The following is a 16,630-nucleotide window of genomic DNA, read 5'->3' as shown; positions in this document are numbered from 1 at the left end:
CGAAAGCACTGACACCAAAGGTGAATGTGATGGCAGCCCTGCACTTCTTTGCCACCGGTACCTTTCAACATACTGTGGCTAGTGTTGGTGGTATGTTACAAACTATGTTCAGCCGTGTGCTACGAGATGTCTTGGAGGGGATGTTGAATCACCTAGACTCCTACATAAAGTTTTTCTAGACCGGGTGAACTCGCAGAGATCAAGGATGCCTTCTATGGACTGGGCAGGATGCCAAACATGATTGGCTCAATCGATGGCACACATGTGGCCCTGATACCACCACGGGCACAGGAACAGACATACCGCAATCTCAAACATTACCACTCAATCAATGCTCTGGTGGTATGTCTGGCGGACATGGTGATTACACATGTGTGTGTACGTTTCCCTGGTTCGGCCCACGATGCCTACATCTTGAGGAGGAGTGGCATACCGTTGATGATGCCACAGATGCCAAACCAGTGTGTCTGGCTTGTTGGTGTGTACTGTTTACCATTATGTGTGTTTTGCAATGTTGTCTCCCACCCCCTTACAATACTCAACTAATGTGTGATTCTTTGTATGTAGGTGACTCTGGATACCCCAACATGCCGTCGTTGCTGACACCCCTGAGGATCCCTGTGACAGCATCCGAGATGCGCTCCAATGAGACACATGGCAGAACCAGCGAGTCATCGAGCGTACCTTTGGTCTCCTGAAGAGCCGCTTCCGCTGCCTGTACTAAAGCGGAGGGGCCCTCCCATATGAGCCTGCAAAGGTGTGCAAAATCATCATCGTATGCTAAACCAATATCCAAAACAGGTTCTGGGTTCCTGAGGGATGTGCATGGACAACTGTGGCTCACTTGTCCTTCTTTGGACGACCCCTCTTCTTCTTCGGGGGGGCTCCTCAGGTGCAGGCGTCAACGTTGCATCGGACTCTCCACCACATTCATCCTCCCTCCCTGTGGCATTTGTAGATGTTGTTTCAAGAGATGTTGTGGGCACACAGGGAGGGGTGGACATATTTCTGCTGTTCTGGCGGAGACAAGTCAATATGTCACTAAGCACATCAGTAACTTTGTCCCACTTGGCCTCCATGCATACATGATGGCCAGCCTGCTCCTGTTGCATGTCCTTGAGGATCCCCACGACATGGCTGAATCCTCTGGTGCTATCCTGGTACACATCTATGATGCGTACCAGTTGGGGGTCATCATGCAGTCCAGGCCCCTCTGCAGACCATGACCTCTGTCTCACACCACTCCCACCACCCCTAGACACATGAGCTGGACCTGTGGTGACAGGCACAGTTGACCCAGGACCCCCTTGGGTGTTGCTACTGGTGTCATTGTTTGTAGCTTCCTGGGTGGCCGGTGTCCCTGTGCTGTTTGAACTTGGTGTCCTAGGTCTGTCTGTGTTGGTGTTGGGGTTGGGTCTGTGGCCAGATGTTCTTGGCGTGGCTGCAGGGGTTTCAGGTGTTTCTGATGGTGGGGCTGCATGATGACTCACACCGGAGGTGCCAGGTTGATCTTCGCCATCCGAAGAGTACAGAGCCAGATCCACACCAGAGAGCTCATCCTCCAACAGCATCTGGGAAAGGGACTCCTCTTCACTTGTTGCTGTTTCCGCAGTAGCACCTGTGTTTGGATGAGACAGACATTATCCGTTAGGTTACTACAGACATCAATGGTTAACCTATGTATATTGCAACAGGGAGGGAGGGAGAGGTACTGATACATCCATCTTGCAATGGGTAGTACTAACATTGAAGGAGGCGGCAAGGTATAACCAGACTCTAATTGACCTGCTTTTCACGCTGACCATCTGTTTGAGGGGAAGCTGGGGCGTTATTAGGGCAGTGTACTGCTATTTGTAAAATTTGCGAATTGTTGCTTTAAAATTGAATACATTTATTTTATTTTATCACCCTGAGACATAAAATCGTTTTTAAACGTCCGCTTACCCGCACATAAAAACTTTCCAATTCACCCGCTGCTTAGCGGGATTTAAGGCTCCTCAAGGCTAATCGATCTGGCACTTCGCCATCTTGGGTGTGGGGACTGAAGGCTTGTTGGTCTTTACTGAGCGCCATCTTTGTTCGCCATCTAGTGTCCGGCTGACTGCACTTGCCTGCCTTTTTTAGACAGGCAATGCAAGCGCGCAGCGCGCGCGCGCAGCGGGCGCACCAGAGGCAAGCCCGTCTGCGCCCGTCCGCGCCCCGGACGCACACAGCACCAGCCATGCTGCTCGCTCTGACAGAGAACAAGGTCGAACAATATACTCAAGGGAGCAGCTGCTTAAAATAGGGAAGAGGGAGGATAAGGGACTTTTGCACTGTCCATCTGGCATGGACCAGGATAAAAAGCCCCTGAACTGTGGGTTGATCAACAGCAGATCTTTAATTAAACATCATTTGGAAGTATCCCTCATGATAGAAGATATGGACTTGGATGCCCTTTTTTTAACTGAGACATGGACTAGCGTAGAATCCGCTGTAGAAATGGGGCTTGCCTGCCCTGAAGGGTATGAAATCTTTCACAAACAAAGGTCTGCGGGGAGAGGAGGTGGGGTGGGGTGATTTTTAAAGAGGAATGGAATTTTGCGCCGTTAAAGATAGGTGATGTCAAAGGAATTGAAATTTTTGGTTTTTCGCTGCAGGAGGCCAAAGGTAGGCTTCTTACAGGAATGATCTGTTACAGACCTCCAGGATATGATACCCAATTTCAAGCTTTTTTGGACAACATTACTAACCTGACCCTAAGCCACTCCAGAATAGTTATATTAGGAGATTTTAATATGTGGGACAATGGAAGTATGGGAAGCCATCTCAGAGACTTGAGGCACACATGTGCAAATCTCGGCTTACAACAACTGGTCCACCAACCTACTCATCAAGGGGGGCATGTCCTTGATTTGATGTTTGCTACCCAAACTGAGACTGAAGTGATAGACATCTTGCCACAGAGTTGGACTGATCATTATCTAGTCCTTTTTAACATCAAGGCACTCAGATCTGAGAATATCGATAACGGCCCGGCGACCTACCGGAAAGGAAGAGAGTGGGCGAAATTAGGGAAAGATAAGACTAAGGCAGTTTTTACGAATCTAAATATTTTTACCCCCTGCATCTCTGTAGAGGAGAATTATCAAATATTTTGTGACTATATAGCTAGAACTCTAGACCCGATAATACCAGTAAAAAGTCTGAAAATCAGGAAGAAAATTTCTGCCCCCTGGTATAATGAGGAATTGAAATGACTGCGTTTGTCATGGAAGAAAGCCGAGAGGAAATGGAGGATGAATTATTAAGACCCAGACAAGAAAGATCTGAAATTAGCCCAGGCTAAATATAAAGAATCTATCGCAAAATCAAAATCGGATTTCTATGCTACCTCTATCCTACAAGTCCCTAATAGCACTAAAGCTCTTTTTAAACTTGTTAAGAACATTTCTAGCCCTACTAGTATGAGCAATAAGGTAGCTGCATCACATAAACTCTGCAATGAGATTGCCACCCACTTCGAAGACCAAATCGCTAAAATTGTTGGAGATCTCCGCCGCAATGATAGTAGTGACTATGACAACTCTACCCGGACACTAGATGAAGTATCCTGGGTGAGTAGCTCCTTGGAGAATTTTCAAGTCCTTACAGATATCATCTTTAATGACCTGGTCCACAGTGTGTCCTCGGGCTCGCCTCTTGACCCTCTCCCACATAGAATTTGGAAAACTATTGGTCAGGAAACCTTTCCTTGGCTGCGACAGATCTGCAGCCAATCCCTGAAAGAAGGAGTGGTCCCGGAGGTGTGGAAGCAGGCAGTAGTGACACCCCTATTAAAAAAAAACCCTCACTGGATCCTAAGATACCAGCAAATTTTATACCCATCTCCCTCCTGCCTTATCCAATTAAAATTCTGGAAAAAACAGTCAGCAAAAGTCTCTCATGTTATCTGGAGGACAATCAGTTACTGGACATGGAACCAATTTGAGTTTCGTTCAGGCCACGGCACCGAGACTGCTCTGGCCACCGTACTGGATAATCTACGTATGCGTGCTGACAATGGGAATGATACCATCCTAGTGTTAGTAGATTTGTCAGCCACATTTGACACGGTGAGCCATACACGTACTGGTGGATAGACTGGAGAAGATAGGGGTGACAGGACGGGCCTTACAATGGCTACAGTCCTACTTATCAGGAAGACAACAGATGGTGACTTTGCCACCGTTCACCTCCAGCAAGTCTCCAGTACATCATGGTGTACCGCAGGGCTCTGCGATCAGCCCTATTCTTTTTAATATCTATTTACAATCCTTGTTCCCCATCATTAGATCCTTTGGTATTGACCTGGTCAACAATGCTGACGACACTCAATTAGTGTTTTCCCTGGAAGGGAAACAGGCGATATCCATGGATACATTCCAAGAATGTATGCGGCAGACTGCTGGATGGCTTAGGAGAAACTCACTAAAATTTAATGGGGGGAAAACAGAGGTGGTCTACTGTCCCACTGCCAGAATGTCCCAGCATATACCTCTGGAGTTTAAGATCACTCCAGATGAGGAGCCTTTGGTTCCAGCTAATACGATGCGTAATCTGTGGGTCCTGGTAGATGGCAATCTCCAAATGGAGTCGCAGGCCAACAAAACCCTTAGCGTGTGCTTCTCTCTAATGCGCATGCTACGACAGATTTTACTCCCAAAGGACTCATGCTCCCTTGTAGTGAGGAATATAGTGCTGAGTAGGCTTGACTACTGCAACTCCCTGTATTTGGGAGCACCACAATACATCCTTCAGGGACTGCAAAGAGTCCAGTCTATGGTAGCAAAGTTGGTGCTGAACAGACCACGCGGGTCCTCTACTACCTTGGCCTTGAGAGACCTTCATTGGCTGCCTATCAAGGAAAGGGTCTGCTTTAAATCGCTATGCATTGCCTATAGAGCCGTTCACGGCTTGGGCCCAGTCCCGCTACAGGATAAATTTAATTGGTATAACCCCAAGAGGCAGCTTCGGTCTTCCAATACAAATCTGTTGACAACTGCCAGATTTAAGCGTTCCAGGATGGGGGGAAAGGCTTTCAGTGTGGTAGCTGCACATTTATGGAATGAGTTGCCCAAGAGTATCAGGCAAGCCAATTCCCTGGTTGAGTTTAGAAAGAGTCTGAAATCCTGGTTCTTTCCCAGGGTCAATCTCTAGCCCCATCCCTGTCGTCACTCTGGTCTCCTTTATGATGGTCTTTTTCGAGTCGGAGCACCAGGATACCCGTAGGGTGACAGTTCGCGCTATATAAGAACCTAATTCAATAATTCAATTCAATCACTCATCCTGTGCAGCCATGGTATGTACATGATTTCATTCCTTAGTAAATTCCCTCATATACGTATACAGGAATGGGGCGGTGCTTCTTGGATTGCCCCCTCAGTGTACTGTAGCGGTACAAAAGGGGGTGGTGATGGACGAAGCATCTGAATGACATGGCTTGGCAATTCGGGCTGGACTGTTCCCATGAGGCACAGGGTGAGACTGATTTGCATATAGCCATGTCTGAACTGGGGTGGCAGAGTGGGCTAAAGAGCGGTGATGGATTAAACCCAGATCTTTTGACTGGGTGTGAGTGTTTGATTGGTTCAGATGCACCGTCCATCACCACCCCCTATTGTACCGTTCAGTGTACTGTAGCAGCATTTACTTTGGATCACCATTACTGCAAATATGATGTGCCTCCACGTGGAGGTAGACTGGCTGCTTTCCTAGTAGTGTCCAGAGGAGATATTAGCTCTAGAATCACATGGGGCTGCAACATTTTGGCCAACAGTGACCGACCCTGGTGCGGTGGATCAGTATCTGGATGCATACACGAAACACCTTTGTTTGTAACTTCATACATCACAATGTTCAACAAAAATGATGGAAATATTCTTTTGTATCACTACGCTATGTAGTTTTTTAAATGAATTTGTGATAATGTTTTAGATTGTAACCCAGTTGGGAGGAAAACAATAAATTCCATCATTTTTAAACTTTGTCTGTCCGTCACATTTAACTGTGTTTTTAAGTTTGTTAAATTGTGGTTCAGTGACTCCCTCTACCTAGTGAGTTATTCGTGTTATTTATATGATGGTATAGAAAACCATCCCCTCAAGCCAGACCATTCCCATAAATTTTAAGACAGTCATTTTCTATCTGCTGTTTTGATAAGCAGGGACTCCCAATTTTTCTGCTGTTATAATCCCCCTCCCTGCTATAAATAACAGGGGAACCTCCAATTTGTTTTGAACAATTCCTAGTAGGGCCTTGTGCTGCCCACAACAGACCCCAGTCCAAGAGTACTTGCAAGCCGATTTCCAGCCCCTCTGAGGTGAGCATTCTTCAGAGAGGTGTTGATGGTGCAATTGTGAGGGGGGGGCATTATCTGTGACAACAACCCCATCATGCTTTGGTATACACTCACTTTACCAGCATACCTACTTTTCATTCCTGTCAGTCAGCTTCACTGTGAGATAGTGGTTGTCGTGGCAGGGATGTCTGACAGTGCCACTGCCTTGCCCTATTTGTTGGTAGGTTTTTCGATGTCATGACACACTTACAAATCACTATGATGTGGCCATTATTGTGTTTGTCTGACTAGCATAGACTTCTTGGGCTGATTGACTTTTATTTACTATGCCTTTGCTATCAGTGCATGGTTTCACTGTCCCCTTAACGGTGATGTGTGTGTATTGCAACACAATATTGGGTATATTGGTTGTGTACTCATCAGGCTCTGGTATTTCAGGTAGGCCATGGATGCCCTCTGGTGGTAGGGTGTCCCGCACCTTCTCCTCCCAGGACCTGAAGTAGACTGGTTTGGCAGGAGGGCCACTGCCAGTGATCTGGCTCAAGGCGTATTCCTTCTGGAGGAGCTTCTTGACCCTCCTGAGCACGTCATACCACCTGTTCTGGATGTCGGTCTTTTTGCGACATGCTGGTGCTGTGGTTCCGTGGTTCGAGGGTCTGTGGTTCGTAGATTCTGAACCCGTTCGATAAAGGTCGTCGGATATAGACGATTTTGGTATCAGCGGACCGCAAATGATGAATGCTGTGTGTTTTCGTCATAATCGATCAATGAGAACACTACGTATTCAGGGATTCCGTTTGAACCCTCGAGTTCCATTTTGTGTGTGGCAGCCATTTTGTGTGGTTGCCCTCACATAGGCCGATGACTATGGCCGAACTAGTTCTTGGGACACGTACACCTTAGCTGACTCTTGTGTGACCTGGCCGAACTGACTCCTTGTCCGAGGCTAACTTCGCTGAGCCAGTTCCTTGCTAAGCCGCTGGTCAGATAAAGATCAAAGAGCAGGACATTGCTGAGCTTATGGTACATGCACACACCCTTCTATCTTGCTTCTCATCTGCTTCTGTTCCTTCCTTTATGGCTTAATTATTGCTTTGGGTTGAGGTCTTTATGATGGGTTTGTCCGGCCTGATCGAACAGGAATGTTGAATTTTGCTTGGTCATTTCTGGTGGGCTGGACAACGGAAAGTGGGATTGTCGTCATGCGATATGTTTGAAATATCACAATGCTATTGGTCAGTTTGTATGTAATTGATGCTAGCCAGGAATGTGATTTTTAGCATAAAAGACGATGCTCCGCTCTATGAATTTGTGCAGTCTCTAGCGAACCACCCGTGTTGTGCTTCGTAGACCTCTGTTCCTGGTTGCAGCCAATAAATTTGGTCTTTGACGTCATCAAGAAGTGTCCCGTGTCTCTGTTTGTCGAGGCAGGGGAATCCGAAGACATCAGGCGTTATCCCTGGCGCCGCTGGGTTCTAAAACCCGGTTCTTCAGTGCTTGTGCACGATCCTGTCCCACATCTTGGTTTTCTGTGACATGGTGGTCCTTTGTACCAATGTGCCAAACAAATGTGGCTCCACTCTGAGGATCCCATCAAACCAATATTTCTAACTCTGTGTCTGTGAATGGTGGATTCTTCTTAGTGGGCATGGTGATGGGTGGTGGTGAGGAGTGATGTGGGTGGGTGGGTGTGTGGGTGTAAGTGAGGGTGGGTGGGTGTCTGTTTTGGTAGGTGTATGTGTGAGAGCTTTTAGAGGGGTGCTGATGGTGTGTGGGTTGTATGATGGGTGAGTTGTGTGTGAGTTGTATGTGTCTGTGGTTGGTGTCTCAAGTTGTTCTGTGCTGGCTACTCTGTTGTATTTGCAAAGGATCATGGTAGTGTATTTTTGCTTTTTTATAGGTGGAGTTGTGGGTGTGTCTTTGTGCTATTTTTTTTTTTTTTTTATTGACTTTGTCATTGCTTGACTGGTTCTTTTTTTGTGTTTTGCCATTGTTTTTTGCGGGCATGTAGGAGACGTTCTTCTGACCAATTCGGATGCTCATGTAGGCTTGTGCGGGCTGCTCCGTGCCTTTCACGCAGTTTTGGTTATGTGTTGCATGCGAATCGATCGCAGTGGTCTGTCTCGCTTCAGGTACAATTTCGGGCTGTATCGGTCGTGCGGCTTGGGCTCCATGCGAATCGGTCGTTTTTCATGCATTTTGTATCGTACTGTGCGTGTCGGACGTCGCGAGTACATATTGGTCGGGTTCAATCCGAGTTCGTATCGGTCGGTGCGGCTCGTGTCCATTTTCCGGCCGGATATCTGAATTTTATACGGATGGGTCGTACGGCTTGTTTTCCGTACGGCTCGGTCGTAGATCACTGGCTTTGCATTGTACTGCACGGGTTGTACGGTGCCGGTAGGTGTCGGTCAGACTCCGTTCCGGGTACGAGTCGGTAGGGCCGATTTCGGAATCGGCCCCTTATGGTCTGATTTACAAACTGTACGTTTTCTAGTACTACAAAATGTAATTAAAAATGTACGTTTTATCTAAACTTATGTGTGCAGGGTTTTCCGACCCAACTGTGGAATCTCAACACACCTAAGTGTAGGTTTTAGCAGACGTAGTGGGCATGGTTCACAGGTGGTGGGGCAAGTGTGGACGCGCAGGGGAATGGGGGCACAAGGGGGGACATGGTGTGCAATAAAACAATCTATATAATAGAAAACACACTTACCTGTCCGTGCCAGGTCCTGCGTCCCTGCTCTCCTAGTCAGAGAGGAACAGGAAGAACTGCCGGGCTCCCCTGACCAATCGCAATGCTGCACTGCAGCATTGTGATTGGTGAGCACCCAGGCTCCCCTGGCCAATCACAACTTTGCAATGAAACGCTGTGATTGGTTCTGAGCATCCTGGTTCGACGCTTAACCAGAGAATGAGGGCCTGGGCTTGTTCTCCATGCCGGCTGACCAGCCTTCCCCCGCTTGGCAGGAGGGGAAGCAGGCTGCCGCAACCACGACCGGGAGAGGAGCAGAGTCCCCAAGCAGAGCCCAGGTGAATGGGCTTCCCGAGGCAGTAGTTGATGCCTGAGTGGTCCCGCAGGAGAGCGGGCTGCTCCAACGATGGGGTCATTTTCTCTCGAGTCCCAGTGGGGACCCAGTAGGCACTGCAGTGCCCAGGCTGATTTCCTTTTGGTGGCTCTCACAGCACATTGGTGCCAGGGCCCATTTCTGACCTAAATTTTGACACAGTTGCACCAAACCAGCGTGGTCAGCTGCAACATTGGGCACATTTGTTTTGCCAAGTACCAGTGGGGACCCAGGAGGCACAGTAGTGCCACCGCCACTATTTCTTTGGGGGCATTTTTATTCATTTGATGAGAAAGGAATTAGGTACACTTCTGCCCTGCCCCAACGCAGTGCGTGCCCTGTGATGTTGCTGCATTGGCAGCCAAGCCCTGACATTTAAGCATAGGGCATTTGAGTCCCAGAGAGAAGGCCAGTTGGCCACGGGGTCAGTGTTATGTTGGTAGGGAGCCTTTGTCCTGTCCTATACCTCGCTGCCCACCCATGGTTACGAGTTGCCATTGTCCCTTAAGGAATTGTGGTCAACTTCATTTCTCTAATCTTGAGCCTGGTTAACATGCCCTTTTGACTCCCAGACCTCGTTGGCTCTTCCAGCCCCTGGGACTGTATAGCCTCCACCCTCGAGACTGGTTGGTTGGCTTCACCACTGACCCAGGAACTATTGCTGTTTGATCTTGATGGTGTTACCGTTTGAACCTGCTTAGCACCCTGCTCAGCCTAGCCACTGAACCTGACACCCTGAGGAGTATTAAGCATGCTGCTGGGTGGCAGGTTTCCCGGAGGCTTGGCACCATCATTCTCTGAGTCTGACCTGCGTAGAGACTTTGACCCTGAGCACCTGGAGTCCTTTGGGTGTGACAGCACATCTCGCGCTGTAAGCGCACGCTCTCTGGTGGTTCTGCCTGTTTGTTCCCCTCGCCGCCGCCTGAGTTCCATCTGCGGCCGCCGAGTAAGGGGACTACAGCCCCCAGAATCCCTGGAGGCAAACACCGCCCACCCACGCCCACTTCCACGCACGGAGGCGCAGAAAACACCGGCGCTCCTTCGGTGGAGCGGGAGACTTTGACCCTGAGCACCTGGAGTCCTTTGGGAGTGACAGAACATCTCCCGCTGTAAGCGCACGCTCTCGTGTGGTTCTGCCTGTTTGTTCCCCTCGCCGCCACCTGAGTTCCATCTGTGGCCACCGAGTAGGAGGACTACAGCCCCCAGAATCCCTGGAGGCAAACACCGCCCACCCACGCCCACTTCCGCGCATGGAGGCACAGAAAACACCGGCGCTCCTTCGGTGGAGCAGGAGACTTTGACCCTGAGCACCTGGAGTCCTTTGGGAGTGACAGCACATCTCGCGCTGTAAGCGCACGCTCTCTGGTGGTTCTGCCTGTTTGTTCCCCTCGCCGCCGCCTGAGTTCCATCTGCGGCCGCCGAGTAGGGGGACTACAGCCCCCAGAATCCCTGGAGGCAAACACCGCCCACCCACGCCCACTTCCGCGCACGGAGGCGCAGAAAACACCGGCGCTCCTCCCGCGTCGGCGGACGCGCGCGGGCGACGCCGGGCAAAGCCCGGGCCAAGGGCGGGCCCGCTTAAGCCCGTTAAAGACCGGGTAAGACTGGACTGGGCCACCTTATTAACATTCCACTATCGAGACTTTGAAACCTGCATTACTTGTATATGCTCATTTGCCAAACCTATTTGTCTAACTCATTGTTGGCAAGAGGGCTTCCATTAATCACTAGGTATACGTTATCATTACCTTCTCTTATCCCTGTTTATTGTATTACTCACGCTGATTCCTACCACTAATCATGAGTACAAGGGGAAGTAGGAGCAAAATGGCTCAGGGTGTAGGCCAGATCACAGGCCCGATCGATCAATTCATCACAAGGGCAAATGAGGCGATAGATCAGGGCATCATCCTGTTGGAAAGAAGGGTTTCACAAGACCTAGCTATAGCACGAAGGTCCTCAATGGGCCCCTTGGCGTCAGCCAGAACTCCAACCCAATCAGGAGCAATTGGCCCACTGTTGTTGGAAATCCCAGCAGACATTCATAGCATCCCTAATAATGTAGATCTATCCGCATCCCAACTTACAATGGATTCAGAGATAAGGGAAGACTTAGAGAAAACCCCTGTCTTGGTTATGAGTCCTACCCAAATAGTACCCCCAACCCAAGTAGAATCCCCAAGAAAGCAGGAAACAGGGAGGAGGGAGGGAGCCATCCCAAAACAAAGAAATAAGAAGAAGAAAGAGCTCAAACAACAACCCACCAAAGTCTCTGTAAAGAACCAAAGACACCGAAACTCCCGCCTAAACAAAATGACTTAAATTCTACAAATACATCTATAGTCAACCTCTCTCCAACACCGCCTAACGCAGATGCTACAGATGGGGGGGAGGGGTTTGTAACCTAAGTGAATCAAATAAACAGCTGCTAGCCAGCATTGGGGAGTTGATTAAGATTCATCTAATACCAATGGAGCGAACTCTAATGAACATTGAAAAACAATTAGCCAAGCTGACTATCCACCCAAACAACCCGACCAATCCAAAAGCTTTAGGAGTCACTAATCTGGGGGGTAATAAAGGCATCACTACACAGAAACAGCTAGGGCCAACAACAAAAACTAAAACCCCTTCAAAGATGCCCAATGCACAAGAAAAACCAAAAGTAGTTCAGGATAACACACAGACAATACCTGATATCCCTAAAGGACCCACTCAAGCAGAAAAACAAAAACCAACCCCACCTAAGACACCAGTACCTCAACCTGAGGGAGACAAAAAAAGGGAGGAAGGTTTAGGCATACCATCGAACTCCCACCAGAGGCAAGCCCTTTCACAGCGTTCCTCACAGGGGTCCCCGAACTCCCCGAAAATGTGAGAGAATCCACTTGGTCTTTAAAAAATAAAGTTCAGCAATGGCTTAGCACAAATAGACCGCTTCCCCCCTATCGTAGTAGTAGAATTTCTATGGTGCGCAGGGTACCCTGGATTGGAGAAACAAAGAAAAGAACACAGGGGGACTGTATCATTATAAATTTTGATGACCCAGGTACAGTTGAATATATCTGCTCATCGCCAACACTGGCAAAAAAAGAAGGAATTAATGCAAATCGTCTATCCTTCTTTTACCCTCCAACATATGCTTATGACCAAAAACCCCTGTATAACTGGAATCAATGCTCTGAATGGAACTGGAGTTAAGTAGACCCCCGGAATAGGAGAAGGGACTGGGAGGCCTGGTCCTGGAATCCAAGAAGAGACCAATCCTATATGGAGGGTTGGAGGGGCATACCAACTAGTAACCGATTTACATGTCTAGAAATGGTAGACTGACCACCAGCAAGCGTAATATCTAGCGAGATAGATGCTATAAACCCCACGACGTTCATAGCCCAAAGGGGAAATCGTACTCAATCAAACGAGAGGACTTGTCATTCATCCAAACATAAACTAGGGATAATTAATACTGATCTTTCTAACGACCAAGAACCCCCCAGTCCAGACCCATTAGTAATAAGTAATGTATCTGGGGGGGCTAGCATTCTAACCAATAACAGGGGAGACGAGGAAGTCTTATCGGATGGTAATCGAAATAAGTTTCTAGCCCAAAGAGATAGTGTAGGAAAAAATGGGAACTCAATCCAGTTAAAAGTGGGGTCAAGTCAAACGGGGCCAACTCGAAAAGGTTCCAGGGACAATCTGTCCATTGTGACATGGAATATTGCGGGACTTTCTAAAAAAAGCCACAGACCCACCTTTTCTGAACTTTGCCAATAATTTTGATTTAATATGCCTTCAAGAATGTTGGGATCTGGAGCCTACCAACCTAGATGGCTTTAGCACTAATTTTACTCCGGCTATACAGACTAGTAAAAGTAGGAGCTCAGGCGGTCTCTGTATGTATGCTTCAAACATGGCAAACATGACAGTAGAGAGTCTGGATTCTGAGCAGGATAAGAATAAGAATAAAAACAAAAACAATAAAATTGGACACTCAATCCAGGCATTCATAGTGAACGGGAAAAGGGCCCATAGTTTCTTGTTGATTAATTTATATAATAATATTGTGAGGGACGACCAAGTAGAATTTACGGATGAGCTATCAAATGCCCTGTAGTGGGGAATGGGAAGGGATAATGTGGAAAGATGTGCCATAGTGATGGGCGATTTTAACTGTCATTTATGCCCTCACAGCGGATCGAATGTTTGTGATATAAGAAGCCTTAATGGCGAACCAAGCGCCCACTTCGAACATACCCACCTAGGAAATTTAATGAACAAATTAATGGATGATTGGGACTTACGCTTTGTTAATGAGCTCACCAAGCCAATGGTTAATTTCCAACCCACTTTCCACGGGATGGGGACATATTCTTTAATAGATGTCATGCTGATGTCCAATATCCATTATCGAAGTGCCATGGCTTTTAAAAATGAGGACATCGCCATGAGTGATCACTATCCGATTAGTGCAAAATTTGATGCAGGCCTTAGGGTCAGTCAGACATCGGATTTGATGGAAACTTTACACTGTCACTTGATCTCCCTGGCACGTACAAATGGTTACTCTATAAAATGGTCCAAGGTAAACCCAAAGCTTTTTTGAAAGATCTGATCATGGAGGATCTTGATCAATTTGTGATATGCCTTGAAGAACCTTTTAACCCGTGCGCAGTAAAAGCGGCCTTTGGAAAAATAGCAGCCACAATCAAGAAAAACCTGACAAGGAAGAAAAGAGAAGATAACAGGATAAGTCTGTGGGGTGGTTCAACTCTGAATGTTCAAAAGCCCATAATACCCTTAAAGACATATTAAAAGAGTACCCAAAAATTTACTACAAATTAGAACTGCTCGACTGGTATATAAACAGTCAATCAAGAAACGAAAAAGGGAACTGAAAGTTGCCGCCTGGGAGGCGCTACTTAAAGCTAGCACCTTGAGGGATAATACGGCCTTCTGGAGGGAAGTGAACGCACCTTTTTTTAGGGAGAGGACGACAGACCTCCTAGAAATTGCTATAACAAGGACGTCTGGATCAACTACTTCACAGATTTATATAAAATAGATGACTTGGTTGAACCACATAACCTCGATCCCTGGTTGATAAATGAGAGTGACTTACAGAGATCCCCGGCAGATATATTCCCGTTACAGATACACTTTTCACTTCCAGAAATAGAACAGGCCATACTGGAAAGTGCAAACTCTAAAGCTCCCTGGCCGGATGGCATCCCAATCGACATATTTAAAGATAATATGTCTATATGGGCCCCCCTCCTTACAAATGTTCTTAATTCCTATAGCCTAGAAGGTTTTCCAACAACATGGCAGGAAGCCATTGTAATTCCCATCTTCAAAAAAGGAGATAGAATGGACCCAAAAGGCTACAGGCCAATCTCCCTACTTGATTCAATGATGAAGGTAGCAGGTAGAGTCCTGTTGAACAAATTACAAACCTGGGCCACAGAAAAGGGAGTTCTTTCAAAATTCCAATATGGATTTGTATCGGGGCTAGGCACCGTAGAGCAATGTCTCAACCTGGCCTTGATTACAACTAAATACGCTGTGGTAAAAAAGAGCAATCTATATATGACTTTTGTTGACCTAAGTTCAGCATTTGATTGCCTCAACCACAGCGTACTATGGAGCACCCTTATAGAGCTGGGAATTGATTTAAACATACTTGAATTCATGAAGGAATTATACCGAGGGGCGGGGGCAATGGTCCGATATGGAAAAAACGGAAAATGCACCAAGAAATTTCCTATAAAAAAAGGTGTCCGCCAGGGATGCATCCTTGCCCCATTTCTTTTTAACTTATATATAAACGGAGTGGCAGATTACCTGGCTAAGCTGGAAGTAGATTACCCCAAAATTAATGGCATGGCAGTAACAATATTACTTTATGCAGACGATGCTGTCATAATGTCAAGAACACAACTAGGTCTGGACCCTCCTTCAGTCCGGTTGCTCCCCCACGCTCCTGCTGACCTGCACGCTGGTATTGTTTGATCTCCTGCTTTCAGTTCCTGAACCCAGCATCTCTGCAGCTCTCTGCTCGCCTAGCGCTGCACTGACGCATTTATTTATTTAATTATTAGCGCTGCACTGTCGCTTTATTTATTTAATAGCGCTGCACTGTCGCATTTATTTATTTAATAGCGCTGCACTGTCGCTTTATTTATTTAAATAGTAGCGCGTCGTCGCTGAGGCAGTAACTTTGATTTTCGCTACACTAAGGCTGGTTTGTGCGTTTAAGGCTCTTTTCCTAAACACTCTGTGCATTTGCTGCCCCTGTCTGTGCTCGCCTTTGACCCTCCATTTTGTGTTGTTGTTTTTCCCCTGGTCCGCCCCTCCTCCCGCCACCGCCTCCCAGCTGCTGCCCCTCCCACGCTCCGCCCCCTCCACCATCCATTTATGACCAATGACCTAACGCGCAGCGTCCACGCGCAGCGTTCGCGCCCCATTCGCGCCGAAGGTGCGCCAAAGGTAATCCCATCTACGCCCGTCCGCGCCTGGACCGCGCCCAACGCCAGACCCCCTGGCCCCCGTACCTCCCTCCCCTCCCGCATTACGTACGATGCCACCACCCTCCTAGCCCTAAACCCCGGCCGTCCCCCCAACTGTGTCCAAGCCGCTCCTGGACACACCCATGGACCATTCTCTTGCAACTCCTGCAAGTTTGACGGCACCAAGAACAACTCCTCATCTACGAACACACAACAGATATCCGACCCCAACCACCTACAATGCATCCTGCTCAACACCCGCTCGGTCCACAGGCACGCCATCGACCTCTGGAATCTACTAGACACCATCTCTCCGGACGTCGCCTTCCTAACAGAAACATGGATGAACGCCACATCAGCCCCAGACATCACCATTGCCATCCCGGAAGGCTATAAGATCATTCGCAAGGACCGTACCGGCCAAACAGGAGGAGGCATCGCTATCGTCCATAAGAAATCCATCCGCATCTCAACCAGCTCAGACGTCAATCTCGCCAACACTGAACACCTTCACTTCCAGATCCACATCGACCCCAAGACCACACTCAGAGGCACCCTCCTCTACAGGCCACCAGGACCCCGCTCACAATTTAGTGAAGACATCACAGACTTCATCACTCCACACGCGCTCCCCTCCGAGGATTACATCCTTTTGGGAGACCTCAACTTTCACCTTGAAAAGAACAACGACCGCAACACCACCACCCTCTTGGACAACTTCGCCAACCTCG

The 16,630-nt window shown here is 47.9% G+C and overlaps 1 pseudogene; it reads right to left on the bottom strand.

Moving 5' to 3' along the window:
- Positions 1–840: 840 nt before the first annotated feature.
- LOC147724674 (uncharacterized) overlaps positions 841–16,630 on the bottom strand; it is a 55,010-nt pseudogene continuing 39,220 nt past the window's right edge.

Source organism: Lissotriton vulgaris, chromosome 4_1, assembly GCF_964263255.1.
Source record: "Lissotriton vulgaris chromosome 4_1, aLisVul1.2, whole genome shotgun sequence".
NCBI lineage: Eukaryota > Metazoa > Chordata > Amphibia > Caudata > Salamandridae > Lissotriton > Lissotriton vulgaris.
Note: the sequence above shows the minus strand (reverse complement) of the source record. Positions and strands in the feature narration are given on the sequence as shown.